This window comes from Cavia porcellus, unplaced genomic scaffold (genome assembly GCF_034190915.1).
Source record: "Cavia porcellus strain 051 isolate PalLab524CR breed Dunkin Hartley unplaced genomic scaffold, mCavPor4.1 scaffold_3, whole genome shotgun sequence".
In the NCBI taxonomy this organism is placed as follows: domain Eukaryota; kingdom Metazoa; phylum Chordata; class Mammalia; order Rodentia; family Caviidae; genus Cavia; species Cavia porcellus.
The window spans coordinates 46,366,552-46,384,179 of NW_026947486.1; positions in this window are offsets into that span (position 1 = coordinate 46,366,552).

Sequence of the window (17,628 nt, forward strand, 5' to 3'; positions counted from 1 at the left end):
ATATTATAGTAACACCTTAAACCTGTTGCAATTGCAAACTTTCTTTTTTTTAAGTTTTTTTTTTTAATTGGTACCAGGGATTGAACTCATGACTGCCTGCTTGGAAGGCAGGCGCTTATGCCGCTGAGCTAAATCCCCAGCCCACAATTGCAAACTTTCAATTTGATCTTCCACCCGAAGGACAGAAGTTTGTAGAACACTCACTTGAATCTACAACTTTGTATCAGTTTATCACTGAATTTTCCATCTCTCATCAGCAGTTTTTGCCCAAATGTCTACAAAGTGAGTAGTTTTTAGCGAATGAACTAATGCATTGGAACCAATAGCTGTGCTGGTTATCAAAAGCACTACGGAGGTTATTTCTGGTATAATTAATACAATTATCATCTTACTCCAATTGCTAAATCTTTTAATTAAATTCTCCACTGAGAAGGAAGTAGGTGAATGATGCCAAGTCTCCATTAGACTGACCGTAATCCACACTTCACACATCTTGCTCATGATCACTATTGTGGAGTCCATAGATGTTCAGGTATGATACAGTGGGTTAGACAACAGTATATGAGAACATATTTTGTTGCTACTCTATCTTCCTTATCAAAAGTACATGAGGATATAAACACATGTGTTTATCTTTGTATACCTATGACCTCACAATCCATACTTTGACCATTCCTCTGTCTATCAGCTTCAAATACCTAGTCTACAGCCATCCAGAATAAAAATAGGGTTAATTTCCATACTACATGTTGTATGGGTTCAGTTTTGTCATCAGTAATGAGTACAGAGATGGGAGTGAGATAACTTGGATCCTGGAATAAAACCCAAGGAAGCAAGGAAGCAAGAAATTTGGAGCAAAAGCTTTTATTTCAGGCCTGGTGACACAGCCCCTTAGGATCGACCTAGAGACTGCACGCCGGAGACTGAAGAAAGGAATTTTAAAAGCAAGAGAGAGAAAGAAAAAAAAAAAAAACACAGAGCTGTTAAGCTGTTGACTTAAGTCTGGAAACTGTAAAGCAGTCCACTTCTGATAACATCTGGAGCTTTTGGTGCCTTTCAAGTTACTCCCATTCTGCAGATAAACATTATCTTGGAATAGCACATCTGCAATAACATTCAGAGAAGAAAGTAGAAAGGATAAACATTATCTTGGAATAGCACACCTGCAGTAACATTCAGAGAAGAAAATAGAAAGTTAATTATTTTGGGACAGCTCGTTAGCACTAACATGTGAAAAGGGATAGAAAGTTACAAGAAGCTGAAACTTAAGTTTTTACAAGGATTAGAAACTTAACCCTATCAGTGCATACAGAACAAGAGGAGGCACATTGGTTAGACTTAAGCCATAGCATTCCCCTCTGATGTTGTGGCTGAGGCCAAACCTTTGACCTAATATGTTATGGGTCCTGGGGAATAAGTTCATAGTCTTGCTGATGGATCATCATCAGCTTTATGTTCTGCATTTGTTGTCTAATATATGCAGTTAGTCTATTGATTATACAAGGAGCTATTGAAACCAAGAGTAGCAACCCTAGCAATGGTCCAAGCAAGGGCAGGAAATAAGGCAGAATTCCATTCCAGACACTGCAAAAGGGGTTTTCAAATAGCTCTCTTTTTCTTTTTACCAGATCCTCCTGCAATCTCCTGATTTTATCTCAAACAATGCCGGACTTGTTTACATAAAAACAGCATCGTTTTTGCAATGCCACATGGATCCCTCCATTTTCTGCTGTCAGGAGGTCTAGCCCTCTTCTATTTTTAAGGATTACTTCAGCTAATGAATCTATTTGATCTTGAAGGTTCTGAATGATGCCAGATAATGCCTGCACATCCTTGACGACCTGGTTAGAAAGTTGAGCAGAGACCCCCATCCCTGCTGCCCCCATTCACAGGGCTCCTGATATTCCCAGACCCACAAATAAAGGGATAAATTGAACTGCCCTCTTCGAACAGCCTGTAATGTAATCCAGGCCAGGAATGGGGACTGGCTCATCCCCAGGTATAACCTCTATGTCAGGTAATAGAACAGCTGTGACACATAATCCTGACCAGTTAGTTGGGAGGAAAGTGTGGGCCAGATTGCCTCCACAGATGAGCACTTGTCCTTTGGCAGGACAAAGAGAGGTGATCCAGTTTATTATAGAACTACAGTTAGCAACAGCAACGAACCCCATGTCAATATCAGAAGTGTCATTATGAAAACTTCCTTGGAGAGAACATGGCGGACAGATAGCAGCAGCTATGGAGGCTCTCTGAAAGACCCAGCTTAGAATTCAGGAATGGTGCGGAGTAAGGAATCATAAGCAAGTGGAGATATGCCCTGCTGACCCAAAAATGAACTGGGCTGAGAGAAACCAACTTGGAATGCAATCCTGGTGCTATAACAGGAACAGAAAAGCCTCAGTGTGGAAGCTGGAGCCTGTGGCATTGGAAGCTGCTATTTGGGTTTCCTGCTGCATGGCAGCTGCATCTACATGGGCTCGGCAGGGAGAGAGACGCGCAGAAGCTCTAAGAATGGGAATCGGTGAACGGAGTTGAAAGCAGGATGGGCGGCGAGCTGTGCATTGACTTGCGGTGAGGTGAGTGAGAGAAACTAAGACTCTTCCACAGTTTAGGAGACTCCAACAGAGGACATTCTGGGACCGGGCAGACTTGCGGGAACAGGGCGCTGCAGTGACTTCAGCCATGTAACCCCCTCTCAAGTGGGATTGGTGAGCAGTGCCTAGCCTACGTGATGCTGCTGGCTGAGACCCAGTAGGCTAGCACAACCCAGGTCCCAGCGCCTGAGGGTGGAGGGGCAGGCCCCACATAGGCTGCCTGGTCTGCAACTTCCTGGTGTGCTGCGGTGGGCAGGAACACCTAGCCGGCGCAATTCAATCAGACTGTGCCTGACAGGGAAGGAAGCTGGGCCTCCTATATATGCTTCCATATATAAGGAACAAAGAATATGGGAAGAGGGAGCAACAAGAAAGGCCCTTCGGCCCCCAATCATGAGAAACAGGCAATAGTGGACACTGCACCAATAGACATAAAGCGCTATCTCCAGAGCCTAATAGACGAGTTCAGGAATGAAGTTATTAATGACCTGAAGCTAGAAATAAGCAGAATAGTTAGAGAAACGCTAAGCACCACCCAAGAAAAAACAGATGGTGGAATGGAAGAACAGAAAAAGAGGGGAGAATTGTTTGATGGAGAAAATAGAGAAAACATAGAATACGTGAAGCAGGTTCAAAGAGACTACCAGGAAACTAAAAACTCTATCAAAAACTGGCATAACAGCTTGAAAGAAACTAAGGACAGACTATCTGAACTGGAGGGCAGATTTGTAATATGGGAGAATGAAATGAAAAACTTCTTAAAAGTAACAAAGAAACAAACAGCAATAATACAAAGACTAGAAGATGATAAGAGGATCCATAACTTAAGAATTAAGAACATAAAAGAAGAAGTAGGGACACAAACAAATGAACTACAAAAGCTACTCACAGAAATAATCCAGGAGAATTTTCCTAATTTAGCAAAAGGTAAAGGTACTCAGTTGTATGAAGCATACAGGACCCCAGCCACCTACAACCCAAACAGAGCAACACCGAGGCATATAATAATTAAAATTCCAGAAATTCAATACAAGAACAGAATATTAAAAGCCATCAGAGAAAAGAAACAGATCACTTACAAGGGAACACCCATCAGAATTACAGCAGATTTCTCTGCACAAACCATCAAATCACGAAGAGCGTGGGGGGAAATAATTCAAGCTTTGAAAGATAATAATCTCCAGCCAAGATTGATATATCCTGCACAACTATCCCTGGAAATTGATGGAAAAACAAGGTGCTTCCAGGATAAAGAGGAACTAGGGGAATATGCAACCACCAATTCAACTCTACAGAGAATACTGCAGGATATTCTAAAAAAGTAAGATACGAAGAATCCAGAAATAGTGGCAGAGAGGCCACAATGAATGGAGCAGAAAACAAAATGAAGAAGACAAACTGACAACTAATGACAGAAAAAGAGCTCAACAGAAATGAGGCAGAGAAGATTGGATGATAGGAACAGCTATTTTGGAGAAAATGACGTCTTAATAGGTAATACTGATTTAGTATCATCTTGTTTTGAAGTCTCATCAAGCTTTTCTTCTTCTGTCTCCATTGGTCTAAACAGGTTGTATCTTATTGGATTTTATTATGTATGATAGTATAAGCAAAAACTTTTAAAGACAAGGAGATTATACAGAAACCATTGTTTATTTTCTGTTAGTTGATTCTAAATACCCTGTAATGCTGTCATTCTCTTAAATGGTTCCACACTGTTTTGATATATTTGATGCTACAGTATATGAAGTTATACTCAAAGATTTCAAGGAAAGAGACAATATGGTAACTATTTTATGTCAGGATTATCTTGTGGTGAAACACTATTCTGCTTAAATGGTTAAGTTTTGATCTGCACTGTTTTGCTGTTATGCCCTCTTTTATCTCAATCTCCACTTCATCATTTACTTTTTTATTTTTATCCTTTTAATTAAGGGAAAAATAAATAAAAAATAGCAGGATATATTATAGTAACCCACTTTGACTTTCCATTATCTTGATTTAAAGCCCTGTATTACTCTCACCATCTTGTTTTGACTGATGTCCCCCTATTCTGTTTTGCTTAATAGTACCAGGTTCGAAAGTTTAGGCAACAGCTGTGAAGATAGTGGGATTCATTATGACGCCCATTCTGGTTGACTATTATCTACTTTTGAAGACCTATAATGTCTCCAATGTTTTGTTTTTGTCAGTTTTGTTCTTTACTATTTTGTTCAATTTTATTATAACTGATGATATAGGCAATTCTATTAGAGATAGCGGGAGGCATTATGGTAACCATTGTTGATCACCTTGTATTATGCTTTTACATTATCTATTATGTCCACCCTTTTGGTTTGATTGACTCTGTTCTGTTATGTCATATTTGGTTCTACTCCCTTCCAAAAAAGTAATAAGAACTTTGGGAGCAACAAAACCCAAAATGTGTAATTGTCATTGCACAAAAGAGAGGAAACGAAAGTGCTCTAAATGATATAACTGCATGTATATTTAAGTATAAGATAGATAATGATATCACTGAGTTTTGTTGGATCATTGAACAGAACTGTTTGCAGTCTCACTGTTGGAATGTCCACTTTACAAGATTTAATTTTGTAAATTGTACTTTGATTTTTCTATTACTGTCAGAGGAACAGACCAGTTGCCCCCAGCCCTTCCAATATGTGTCCTCAGAAGCTCAGCAGTGAAATAAGTCTTGCTGTCTTTTCTTGTGCATTCCTGTACTGAGTCATAGCAGGTGAAATGCATTTCTGAATAATAAGGGCAATCCTTAGGGCATGGCCCTGGTTGGCCGCCTATTTTAGGTATCACGTGAGGTTTTTCTCTGCATTCCCACATTTGAGGTTACTCCTGTAGTGGCAGGCCTAGCAACAAGAAAGGCTACTTTGTTTCCACAGTCTGTGTGACTGGGCTGAACAATTCGCTTCTCCTCATTACCACAAAATTGGCCTCCTCTACAATCACAAGGACTCCCGTACAAAGATTTTAACAGCTGTTCTCAGCTTACAAGGAGGTCCGAATCCACTATGTAAGGTTGGTAACAGTGCTATGAAAATCCCCAGTAGTAGGCTAGAAGGGGCAGAGACAAGCAAGCTATAGCAGTACGTGCTTGATGCAATCTAAGTCTAGTCAATTTTAACTTTAAGGCATTACCAGTCTGCTGTACAGTCCATTGGGTGTGGTCCTTGTCATCTGCCATTTCCAGTGGCTTTATGTGGGTATGGTGAATCCATGCTGTCTTTCCGGCTACCTTGACTGCTGTGGGGGTATTGAGCACCACGGTGAAAGGTCCTCCCAGCAGGGTTCGAGGGAGTATCAATGATGGTGTTGCACCAAGACTGAAGTTCCTGGCTCAATGGATGTCCTTAATGGTGTCTCTGAGGTCGGTTCCAGGTGTTTTTCCAGCTGATGGATGGAGGTCAGCAAAGGCTGGAGCCCCTGCAGGGACTTAATTAGATCTTGGTTAGTTATCTCAACTAATTTGTCCTCAGAGAGTCTCAGGACCAGTGGAGGGGGTCTCCCAAACACAGCTTCAAATGGGGAAATTTCAGAAACATAAGGGGTACACCTAGCTCTCAGCAGAGCAAAAAGGGAGAAGGCTCACCCAATTATCACCAGTTTCTAAAGACAGCTTAGCTACAGTGTCCTTGAGAGTTTGATTCATACGTTCTACTTGTCCTGAACTTTGTGGTCAATAGACACAGTGGAATTTTTAATTAATCTTTAATGCCTGGGTTAACTTTTGGGTGACTTGGGCTGTGAAAGCCGGGCCATTTTCAGACCCCATTGATAATGGAAAGCCAAATTGAGGTATGATATCTTGTAATAGCTTTCTGGCTACCACTAAGGCTGACTCGGATTTGGTGGGGAAAGCCTCTACCCAGCCAGTAAAAGTGTCTATTAATACCAAGAGATAGTGGTGTCACTGTAAACTAGGCTTTACCATGTCTGTAAAGTCTACTTCCCAGTGTTCTCCTGGGGCCACTCCTCAATATTGGGTGATCTCCAGTGGGGAGCTTCTGGTCAGATTTACTAACAGGCATTGCAGGCAGCTGGAGCTCAAAGAGGCAGTCAGTTTATAAAGTCTTGGAATGAAAAAAATGAGTTCTGAACAATTCAGCGAGTTTAGTTCCCCCTAAATGGGTGGTTTGGTGAGCCCGGCATAGCAGCTCATTCCCTAGTGCCTCTGGCAACAGCACTCACTTATCTGGTAATTTACTTGTCAACCTCCTGGAGTGAGGAGCTTTGCTCCAAGCTGGGATGCTAATTGTAAGTCCTTTTTTGTGTAAATTGGCTCTGATAAGGTGGGAGGAACCAACATTAAAGCAGCTACTTCCTCTGTGGGCCCCTCTGATGTGGTTGCTATTTTTCTAGCAGCTTGGTCTTCTAAATTATTTTCTTGGATGATGGGGTCTTTTCCTGTCTGATGCACCTTGCAATGAATAATAGCAACCCACTGAGGTAGCCAGACAGCTGCCAACAAGTCTAGGATCTGTGGGGCATTTTTTACCTTAGTCCCAGCTGAGGTTAAGAGACCCCACACTTGATAGGTGGCTCCATGTACATGTATAGTAGCAAAAACATATCCACTGTCAGTATAGATATTTACCCTCTTTCCAGTGGCTAACTTTAATGTTTCAGTCAAAGCAATGAGCTCAGCCTTTTGTGCTGAGGTGCCAGGCTCTAACCGCTTGACTCAGAGTACCTCCTTTCTAGTGGTCACTGCTGCTCCGGCCACTCGTTTGCCATTCTGGATGAAACTGCTCCCATCGGTGAAGTAGTTATCAGCATTCTCCAAGGGCTGGTCAGTGGGATGTCCCATAAATCCTGCTGAGTTCTAAGGAGGTGTGCACACTCATGAAGAGGCAGATTTTGAGTTCCAGGGTCGTCATCAGGCATAAGGGTGGCTGGGTTTAAGGCTGAGGAAGTCTTAAAAATCACTGACTCTGGGTCTAGGAGTAGAGCCTGATAATGCAGAATTCTAGTGTTCGAGAACCACTTTTCAGGAGGGGTCTTGATGAGAGTCTCTAAACAGTGGGAGGTTACCACAGAAATCTTTTGTCAAAAAGTGAGTTTTTTAGCCTCCTTAAGTAACATTGCTACCGCAGCTAGTATTCTTAGGCAGGGCGGCCAACCCGCTGTCACTGGATCAAGTCTTTTAGAGAGGTAGGATACAGGCCTTTTCCAGGGGCCAGTGTCCTGGGTTAGGACTCCTTTGGCAATGCCCCTGAGTTTATCTAAAACAAAGTGAATGGCTTGGTAATGTCAGGGAGTCCCAGGGCTGGGGCCTCTGTTGGGGCTCATTTAAGCTGCTGGAAGGCCTGCTTACATTCATTGGTCCAGTCCAAAGATATTTTGAGTTTCTCATAGAGCAATTTTAACACCTCAGTTATCTTCTTGTTGGTAGTTCCTTGTAAATTCTCTCTGTTCTCAAAGATCTTTTGTGTTATCTCTATTAACTGGCTGAGAGGCATTCCCTCAAACCTCCCAAACTTTTGCAATTTTTGTCTAATGTTTGGGGCTGACTGAGCTACAAAGGCAATATTGGCCCTTGCAATTTTAGGTGCTACTAGTGCATAAATGTGATAGGCCTTTTGCAATCTTTTCAGAAAACTGAGGGAAACTTATTAGCCAATCATCTTATCTTTGCTATCTTGGGCAAATTGGTGGGTTTTCTGGGATGCCCTAATGGCTACCAAGAACAACTGGCGATACTGGGCACCTCCTTACCTTTGCTTGTTCAATCGGGGTGGGACAAAAGGAAAACATGGTTCTGCCATTCCAGATCAGAGAGCAGGCTTCATCTGGATGGCATACTGCTTTTTGTCCCAGAGTGCCATGTGGTAGCCCATCGTTTTACTGAAATTACATACTTAACAAAAAACTTCAGTCTTCCCTCCCCCATTTGGAGTATAATCTCACTTCAGTGGAAACATTTTGCAGTAAAGGTTCACCAATCTTATGAACAAATCTACCACAATTGATCTAATACTGTCAAATTCCGAACACATTTACTTCTTTTTAAACCTGTCATTTGCAGGTACTATAAACCAAGACAAATAAAATTTACATCCTCTCGAGCTTTCCACAACCCACCATACACCCTCAAGTTGAGCCTTTCCTATCTTCTTTCACATTCTGGCACAGCCAGACACCTTTACTTAAAGACAAAACCACTTTCTTTGTGCCTCTTTTTTACTTATTACCAGTCAATTACCTTCCCTCTTGCTTTTCAGACAACATTAAAACTTTTAACAAACTCTTGAAGTGATTTTCTTTCAGTAGTCTAAAATATATTGAATCATTTCATGTGTTTTCACCACCTTAAAATGCTACACTTTAAAAACTGTAATATTTTTAACTGGCTCAAAAACAGTATGGCTTGGTTTCACTTGGTACAGTTAATATGATTTTTAAAACCCACAAATATAAAGAATATGGTCTGGGTGAGAAGGGGGCCCAAGTGCATACCGATGGACAGCCTGGGCAGTGCCCATGTCAAAGGATCCAGTCAGAGGGGGGGCATATGCCATTTGTCCCTATCAGCCACTCCTGAGAAGCAAAAGTTATTAGTCTTCCTTTAAAAACAGGCTCCCCATAACCTTCAGCCCATCTCTCAAGTTCTTTGAAGTGATCAAGCACAAGGCTAAGGGGTGTGCTGGATTTAGATTCAGTTTGCCCCATGGCTGGCAGAGATGTCAGCTCTTCTCTCCTGTGGGAGAATCTAAGAAACAGAGATAAGATTAGGAGGAAGAGACAGAATAGCAATGAGATGAAAATAATGGTCAGAATCACTTTCGTCCATTTTGGGTTCATAGAAGGGGTTCCTAGGAGAGAATGTTCTGTTAGAGTTGGGTAATCAAAAAGGAAACAGTTAGACCAAACAGACATACAGACAGACATACAAGACAAGACAAGCTGCAGCAAAAATGGCCTTTGCTCAAAAATAGGTCAAATTTGGGGATCTGGAGGGATTAACAAATTAACCAACAGAGCGGTTCCTAACCAGGGCAGAGTCACAAACAGATGGAGATTTGTCCCAAAAAATCAGTTGACTCTGTCTTCAAGAGGTCTTTACTCCCCAAATTGAGGGCATCTCCTCCCAATGGAGCAGTTCCCCACCCGGGGCAGAGTCACAAATGGATGAAATACATCCAAAAAACCAATTGACTCTGTCTTCGGGAGGTTCTCACTCCCCAAATTGAGGGCATCCCCTCCAAAATTACAAATTGACCGCAGTCCAAACAAACCCTCCAGAGTACTTACTTTTAGGTGTTCAGAATTGAGTCAGGGGTCTTGCTTCCACTCTGGGAAAGCCCCCAAATGAGATAGCTCAGATCCCAGAATAAAATCCAAGGAAGCAAGGAATCAAGAAATTTGGAGCAAAAGCTTTTATTTCAGGCCTGGTGACACAACCCCTTAGGATCAAACCAGAGACTGCGTGACACAGAGACTGAGAAAGGGATTTTAAAGCAAGAGAGAGAAAGAAAAAAAAAAACACAGAGCTGTTAAGCTGTTGACTTAAGTCTAGAAACTGTAAAGCTGTTCACTTAGTTCTGATAACATCTGGAGCTTTAGGTGCCTTTCAAGTTACTCCCATTCTGCAGATAAACATTATCTCAGAATAGCACATCTGCAATAACATTCAGAGAAGAAAATAGAAAGGATAAACACCTGCAGGAACATTCAGAGAAGATAGTAGAAAGTTAATTATTTCAGGATAGCTCATTAGCACTAACATGTGAAAAGGGGTAGAAAGTTACAAGAAGCTGAAACTTAAGTTTTTACAAGGATTGAAACTTAACACTATCAGTGCATACAGAACAAGAGGAGGCACATTGGTTAGACTTAAGCCATAACAGGAGGATTGAGGTCTCTACCTGATCATGTAACATTGGACAAAGTTTATGAGATCATACAGTCGAGAAAGCCTGAAAAGGAAATCTTATGCCAATATCAATATCATAAGAAATCATCTGTAGGACCAGTCTACAAAGTAATAATTGAATTTTCATATAGCCCATCCATGGAATGGGTCCCCATAAGACTACCAAGGGCCCAAAGCACTTTTCTCAAAACAAGGACCATGAGCTTCTGTAATATAGATAGAGATGGTAGGTTTAAAATCTCTTACAGGGTTACCATCTGAGGGAAAAGCATTTAAGGTAAATAAGGCAAATTGTGCTTTAGAGAGTTGTACTTTCAAAATCTGATCCACAGCTAACATACAAGGGCCAGAATCTTGCTACAAATAGGCTGCAAGTAAAGCTAGATATACAAAATAAGAGGTAATGTTAAGTTTAGCCTGTTTTTGTAAATGCCTAAAAATTTGGGAGTCATGCAGAATAGTATATGCAGGGTTATTACTCACCAAAATGGAAAAGTTCTGGAAGCCTTTCAATACATGTAAGTAATCTATGCAAGTGTGAATTAGGTGTATAGGCCCAGTACTCTTCTTCGTGAACAACTGGACTACATGCTTGTAGTTACCAGGAAAGCAAACCTTGCAAGGAAAAAATTATCAGGTGATTGAACTAAACTCTGGCTGGCTATTAACTAGGTAGCAAAACTCACAAATGGTCTGTTGCCACCCAGGATAGTGATCAATGCATTGTCAGGTTAATTGTTTTAGATCTTGATGAGAGAAGCTTGGTGTATCATGCAGGTGGGTTGGATTCTGGTTATGGAGCAGCTCTGATGGTCATAATGTCTCTCAATTTACTGTGGAAATACAAGCATGTCTTTGGTCCCAATTTAAAAGTGCTGTTGGAGTATTCCAAACATTTGTTTGGAGGTCACAACAAATAGGGTTCAGAAAACATATGTAGCAAAGTTTCGACATTATGTTATCTTTCTTTTGCTTACCTAGTTGATTTTTCAGTTTAAGACCATTATGTGTTCAATTGTCAGTTGTCTTGGTGATTATAGGATATATTCCAGTTTTCAGGAAAAATCTGAAAATGTTCGCTAATATAAACAGGACTAATATCAGGTTTTATGGTTTGCAACACTTTAAGATAGCAAAGAGTGTACCCAGTGTTGTATGACATATCAAATTTATTTACATGAATTATATGTAGCATAGATCATATATAAGAAGGTATCTATATATTGGGTTCTGTCCTAGATCTCTGATCTCCCAATGAGTGTACGGTGGAGGTTAAATAAAAAGAGACAAATTATATGATTTGTAGGGCTGCAGGAGGGTCAAAACCCTCTAATTAAGCTTGAGGCTTTGAGGGTAAGGACAAAGGATTCTCTGGGTCAGTCCACTTATATTAGGACCAAGGACAAAGGGCAGAGAAACTGAGGAAAGAGCATGCAATGATCAGGACCTTGGGAGTCACTTCAAGGATGTCTCCAATTAATGAATTAAGTCTTGGAGTTGGAGACAGAGTGTCCGCAGCTGTGGCCTAAGTTATATGACCAAAGTACCTGTAATGTGGCCATACTGTTCTGTATGTGTCTTTTTCCTGGGTGATATGTTAATCAATGCTCCTCTCTGAAAGAACTGTCAATCCCTGGGAACCTGACCTAATTGATATGTTAACCATTGCTGCCCTCTACAAATAGATGTTGTCTAAAATTGAGTGCTGGAATGAGTTGACAAAGGATTGTTAATTCCTGCTAGACTTCTCTGTCCTCTGCAAAGGGAAACAAAAGTCTTCCTCATTCCTTAGCAGATTTCCTTATCCATGCCCATAACTCCTTACTTTGTAAACTGTGCTTTCTATAAAAAGTCTGGAAAGTTTTGAGGGAGACACACAGCTTTTGCAAACTTCAGCTGCACTGTATTGCTGGGCCCAGGATAAAATAAATCAGTGCTGCTTTTTAAAAAAAAATATGCTTGCCCCATTTTGGGACTTGAGGTTGGGGTTCTGGGGGGCTTGTTTGTGGATTACAAGAGTAAAGTAGGAGGGGCTGGGGATTTAGCTCAGCGGCATAAGTGCCTGCCTTGCAAGCAGGCAGTCACGAGTTCGATCCCCAGTACCGATAAAAAGGAAAAAGACAAAAAAAAAAAAAAAAAAAAAAAAAAAAAGTAGGCTTGAGATGATCCAATTGCAGTTTTTTTCTGTTAATGTTGATAGAAATCATTTTTTCCTCCAGAGAAGTACCAGTGGCCTTCATTACAAGCCCAGTTTCAGATGTATTTTGTTTAATTAAGGGTGTAATAAGCAATGTTACAATGCTTGTCTATTTATCATAGTCATCATAGGGAAGTCACATTGTATTCTTTGAAACAAACTGAGGGGATCCTAAACCTATCAAGCTGTAGAGGCAGTTACAGTTGACTAAGCAAGTGTCCATGGTTGGCTGCTTCCTATGTTTACATCAGTTCCCATATCCACCAATCCAGTAAAAGCTTTTCCATTAAACTTAATAAAACCAGTAGGCCTATGAACTGAAACACCTTGGAAAAATAAAGTTCCTAGCTTAATGGCTTGTCTCTATCAGGTTCATATGCTGGGTTAAGGGCAGGATGGAAACTTCAGTGGGAATTAAAATTGGTCTTTCTCCCCTCTTCCAACAAACGAATGAGAGAAACTTCTGGTAAACCTAATTCTGTGCTCTGATTGGTCTAGCAGATCAGGGAAACAAGAGAAGCAAAATTTTGTGCATCCACTCTAGCAAAGGGACTGTTACTTGTCCAATTTGGACTGGGTATAACTGGCTTAACTGGGACCAAATCATTGGAGCACTAACCAATTGGTCTTTTCTTTTTATTTGGCCCTTTGATTTGGGCACATGGTTTATTTCTCTGCAAGCATGTGCTATTTTTGTGAAAATTAGATTTACAATGTTTCTACCAATGTAAGCATTTCACACAACACAGACACAAAGCAGGTGTAGGTTGGGTAGCCAGAATGACTGGAGCTTTTAGAGGCACTGCTCAGTGTCAACTAGTGTGTCTTTGCTGTGATTGTTCTTTTGATCAAGGGGAGTTGTCCAGGTGGCCCTGCACATCAGGCCACTTGTTGCAAGGTGGGGTTTTGGGGTGCTATAAGCTGATTCACTCATCCTTCCACCACAATGGAGACAGCCCATGTCTGTTCTGTTCCACTTCAGTTTCTTTTCCAGTGGGAGGAGTTCCAACATCCCACTTCTCCACTGTGGTTCAAGGCTTCTTAAATCCCACACATTGGCATCCCTCTTTCAATGCCAGTGGTCACAAGGCAGGAGTTGTGCTGTGTTTCATTCACTATCTTAACCACTGCCACCATTTAAATTCCTAAACTTGTTGTCTCTATGAGTACCAGTTAGCCACTCAGGCACATTACAAAACAAAGCAAAATAAACAAAGTATAAAAGAAAAACAAACTTGAAATCCTGTTAGGGAGGATCAGTACCCTGGTCATTTGTCCCAGTGAAATTTTCTGCCATGCTGAAGCATATTGTTTAGAGGAAGGCAAAAGAAGCAAGGAGTCTTACATCTTAAACCTATTCTATGTGGCTTGAGTGAACCATACTAACACAGTTTATCATTTTTTGGGGGGGGGAAACTTCCCACAATGCCGATGCTACTTGGCTCATAGTCAAGAATTCCACCAGCAGCCCTGTGGACTGGATCACGCATGTTATTAAGTCCTATAGCTATGTTTTATTTGAGCTACAAGTCTCTTATTTCAGGTTAATTTTGACATCTGGATATATGTCCTTTCTTCCAATTACTTGGGTTTTTAGTTGATTTTTCTCTGAGTATCTCTGAGTGGCTCCAACTTGGCTCCTCCTCTATTCTGCTGTGTCAAATCCCCCAGCAGCCCTTCTTCATCTATAGAATTTTGTCTACATTGGCATGAATGAATGTATTCTATATTGTAATCCCAAATATTGTGTGCAATCATACAAGTATTGTAATCCCTCTTTTATTCTTCCTCACAATCCAAAAAGTTATATTTACAATCCCATTGAGCCATTATTGGAATCCCAGCAAGTTAATTCCAATCTACCACCTCCAATGCAACCCATGGCGAGAGTAAAGACACCAAAACGTATTCCTAGTTAAGGGCAACCAAGGGGTCCTGAGTCCAATCCCTGTGAGGATGTGTGGATGAAGTCCCTGATCCCAAGCCTCTCCCAGAATTTATTGTTTTGTGAAAAAGGGGGTGGCTTTAGGATGAGTGGTAGTGAGGATGGTGTAAATTATATAACTTGAGCTGACTAACCAGGTAGGGAGAAAAGCATCTCTGCAAAATGCAGAGATAAGGATATGCAGAGGGATCAATTTGCATAATTCAATTAAGATAGCAACTGAATCCTTTTAGGAGGCTGTTGATTCAGCTTTTGATATGTAAACTTTTGAGACCTAGGGAGTCAAGCCTCTTTACCTTGAGGTTCACACTCAGTTGACATCCTTGGAGCTGATTGCTCTAATGTCCCTCAGTGCTTATATATTTTAGAGAGAGCACTATGTGAGGAAACAGGAGACTGTGATGGCTTTAGAGATTATATATCAGTTCCTGGCTAGCCTTATTTGCAATACTTAGAGAAAATTTAAGAGAGAAGGAAATACCACAGTCAGCTCTGTACATATCAGTATAAGGAAATAAGTCTCCATACAATCAAAGTTGCAGTAATTGTTCTGCATTCAAGGGGAGTCACTTAAATTGTATCCCACAGTCTATATAAAGTGACTTTTGTGGGCTTCTACAGAAGCCTTTATCACCAAGGATCTAATATAGTAGATAGTCTCATTAATGTATATTGCTAATTGTAAGTTCTTAAAATTAACATTATATTCACTCCCAACTCATTCTTGTCTGAGTATTTTGATACAACAGCATTCCTTTGAGTATAATTTCTAATTGGGGAATCTAATGCTCATTTACCCTTAAACTGTGATTTTTGGTATACTGTTCCCTGGCTATTTTTCTCCAATGATGAATTACTCTTTTTTTCAGGATCCAAACTTACCTTAACAATTGATGACACTGATCTGATTTATATATATATATATATATATATATATATATATATATATATATATGATTTGGACACTGCTCATGATATTGTTTCATTTCTTTACTTTCTGGATAAAGAATGAATATTCAGTTAACAAATTATACTTTGCAATATTGGTTTTTACAAATGAATATGGTCTTTATTTTAGTTACTTTCTCACTGCTGGGATAAAATACACAGAACTCACAAGTTAAAAAAGAATAGGTTTATCTTAGTTCCAATTTTGTAGAGGTTTCAGTCCACAGTTGGCTGTATGCAAGGCAAGGAAGCATGACAGAGGAACATGGCAGAGGAGAAACATTCCATGCTGTGGCAGGCAGAAGGCAGCAGCAGTGAGCCTTCTTTCTCCTATTATTCCATTCAAGCTAGAAGACTATTCCATTATTCACATGCAGAACTATGTTAAAAAATCAGTGGACTGATTTAGTTATCATGTACCCTTAAATCCATATTCAGACACCCTAAATCCAGCCATTTCTGAAAAACCCCTCCTATAAGTGCATGAGATTTTGGGTGTACATTTATATACATGCTATAAAAATCTTGAATCAACTGGCATTTGCATTTGGCCACAGAGTTATTTTCTTTTGGAACAGCTAGCCACACACTTCCCTCTCCTTTTTTTTTTTTCTAGATTCATTGAAGTTCTGTGAAGTGAATTCCATTTTCCCATCATTTCCCATAATCAATTTAGAGACTCTCCACTAAGAAAAATAAACAGATATTGGATAGCACTGATAGATCTGAAAACTTTGAAAAAGAAAGAAGGAGGTGACTAGATGATGTGATTTATAACTGCTTGAAATTATACTGAGAGCCACTTTGAAGTCCGTTTAGGACTACATAGGAGTCCTAAAAATTGTATTTCTCCAAGGCCAAAACTGTATCATTCCACAATGGTTGGGATTTTTCTCTAAGCTATGCATTTATAAGTTCTTTTTACTGTCTGTTTATTCATAATGATTAATATAGTTCAATAGTAAAATTATACTTTTCCAATAGGTACCACTATATCCTCAAGATTGAGAACAATATTCTTTTCAATAAAATCATCTGAATTTTAAAATCCCTAATCAAAACTCTCTGTTTCTTGTCTGTCAAAGTTGTTGACATTTGTTGGGAAAAGTCACTTAATAGTCCTGAGTCTGTATTTTCAACTATAAAAAGAAATGAAATTGTACTTAATATTTTTGATGAATAAATTAGAGACAATTTAATACACTGAGCATAAAGCTTGCATATGGCTAATTCTTAGACCATAAAGTACTTTCCTTTCCACAAAATAGAAGTATTTTACATAGAAAAAGAATCTAACTAGTGCATTAACCAGAAATTCCCCTTAACAATAATTTGAAAAGTGGATTTTTAAAATGCAACACTCTGGTGTTTTATTGGTTTGTACTTTTTTTTTTTTTTTGTCTTTTTCCTTTTTATCGGTACCAGGGATCGAACTCACGACTGCCTGCTTGCAAGGCAGGCGCTTATGCCGCTGAGCCAAATCCCCAGCCCCTGGTGTTTTATTGGTAATAATTTGCTAATTATGTGCAATTGCATGGCAAGACATAAAACACTGCATATTAAAAATTGCTAAATAAATGCTAGTTAGTACTAAATTATATCCTCCCAAAACTAAAAGATCAACAATCCTTGAAATTAGAAAATTTTGGTATTTAAAATTACAGATGACAGTATGAATATGCTTAGAACACTGATAATGATGATATATACTTTCATGAAGTGTTTTACCTAGAACATGATAAAGAAGCTAAACTGAAGCTTAGTAATTTTAGAATTAAAAGGTTAACATTAGGTAGCAATGAAATATTTATTATAAAGAAAATTTTCTCTTCAAATCAATATTAAATTACAATTTTTCATTTATTTTCACTTTAATATCTCTTATATTTCAGAATTACACTACTGAGTAAAGATAAAAGAGTGATGTATCACATTTTAATTTGAGTGTGCCTGGCTTTTTTTTTTTTTTCTTTTGAAAGTATACAACAGAACAAGTCAGAGTAAAGACAACTAAGATCGTACAGTGAAATTGGTACAGAACTTCACAGCAGGT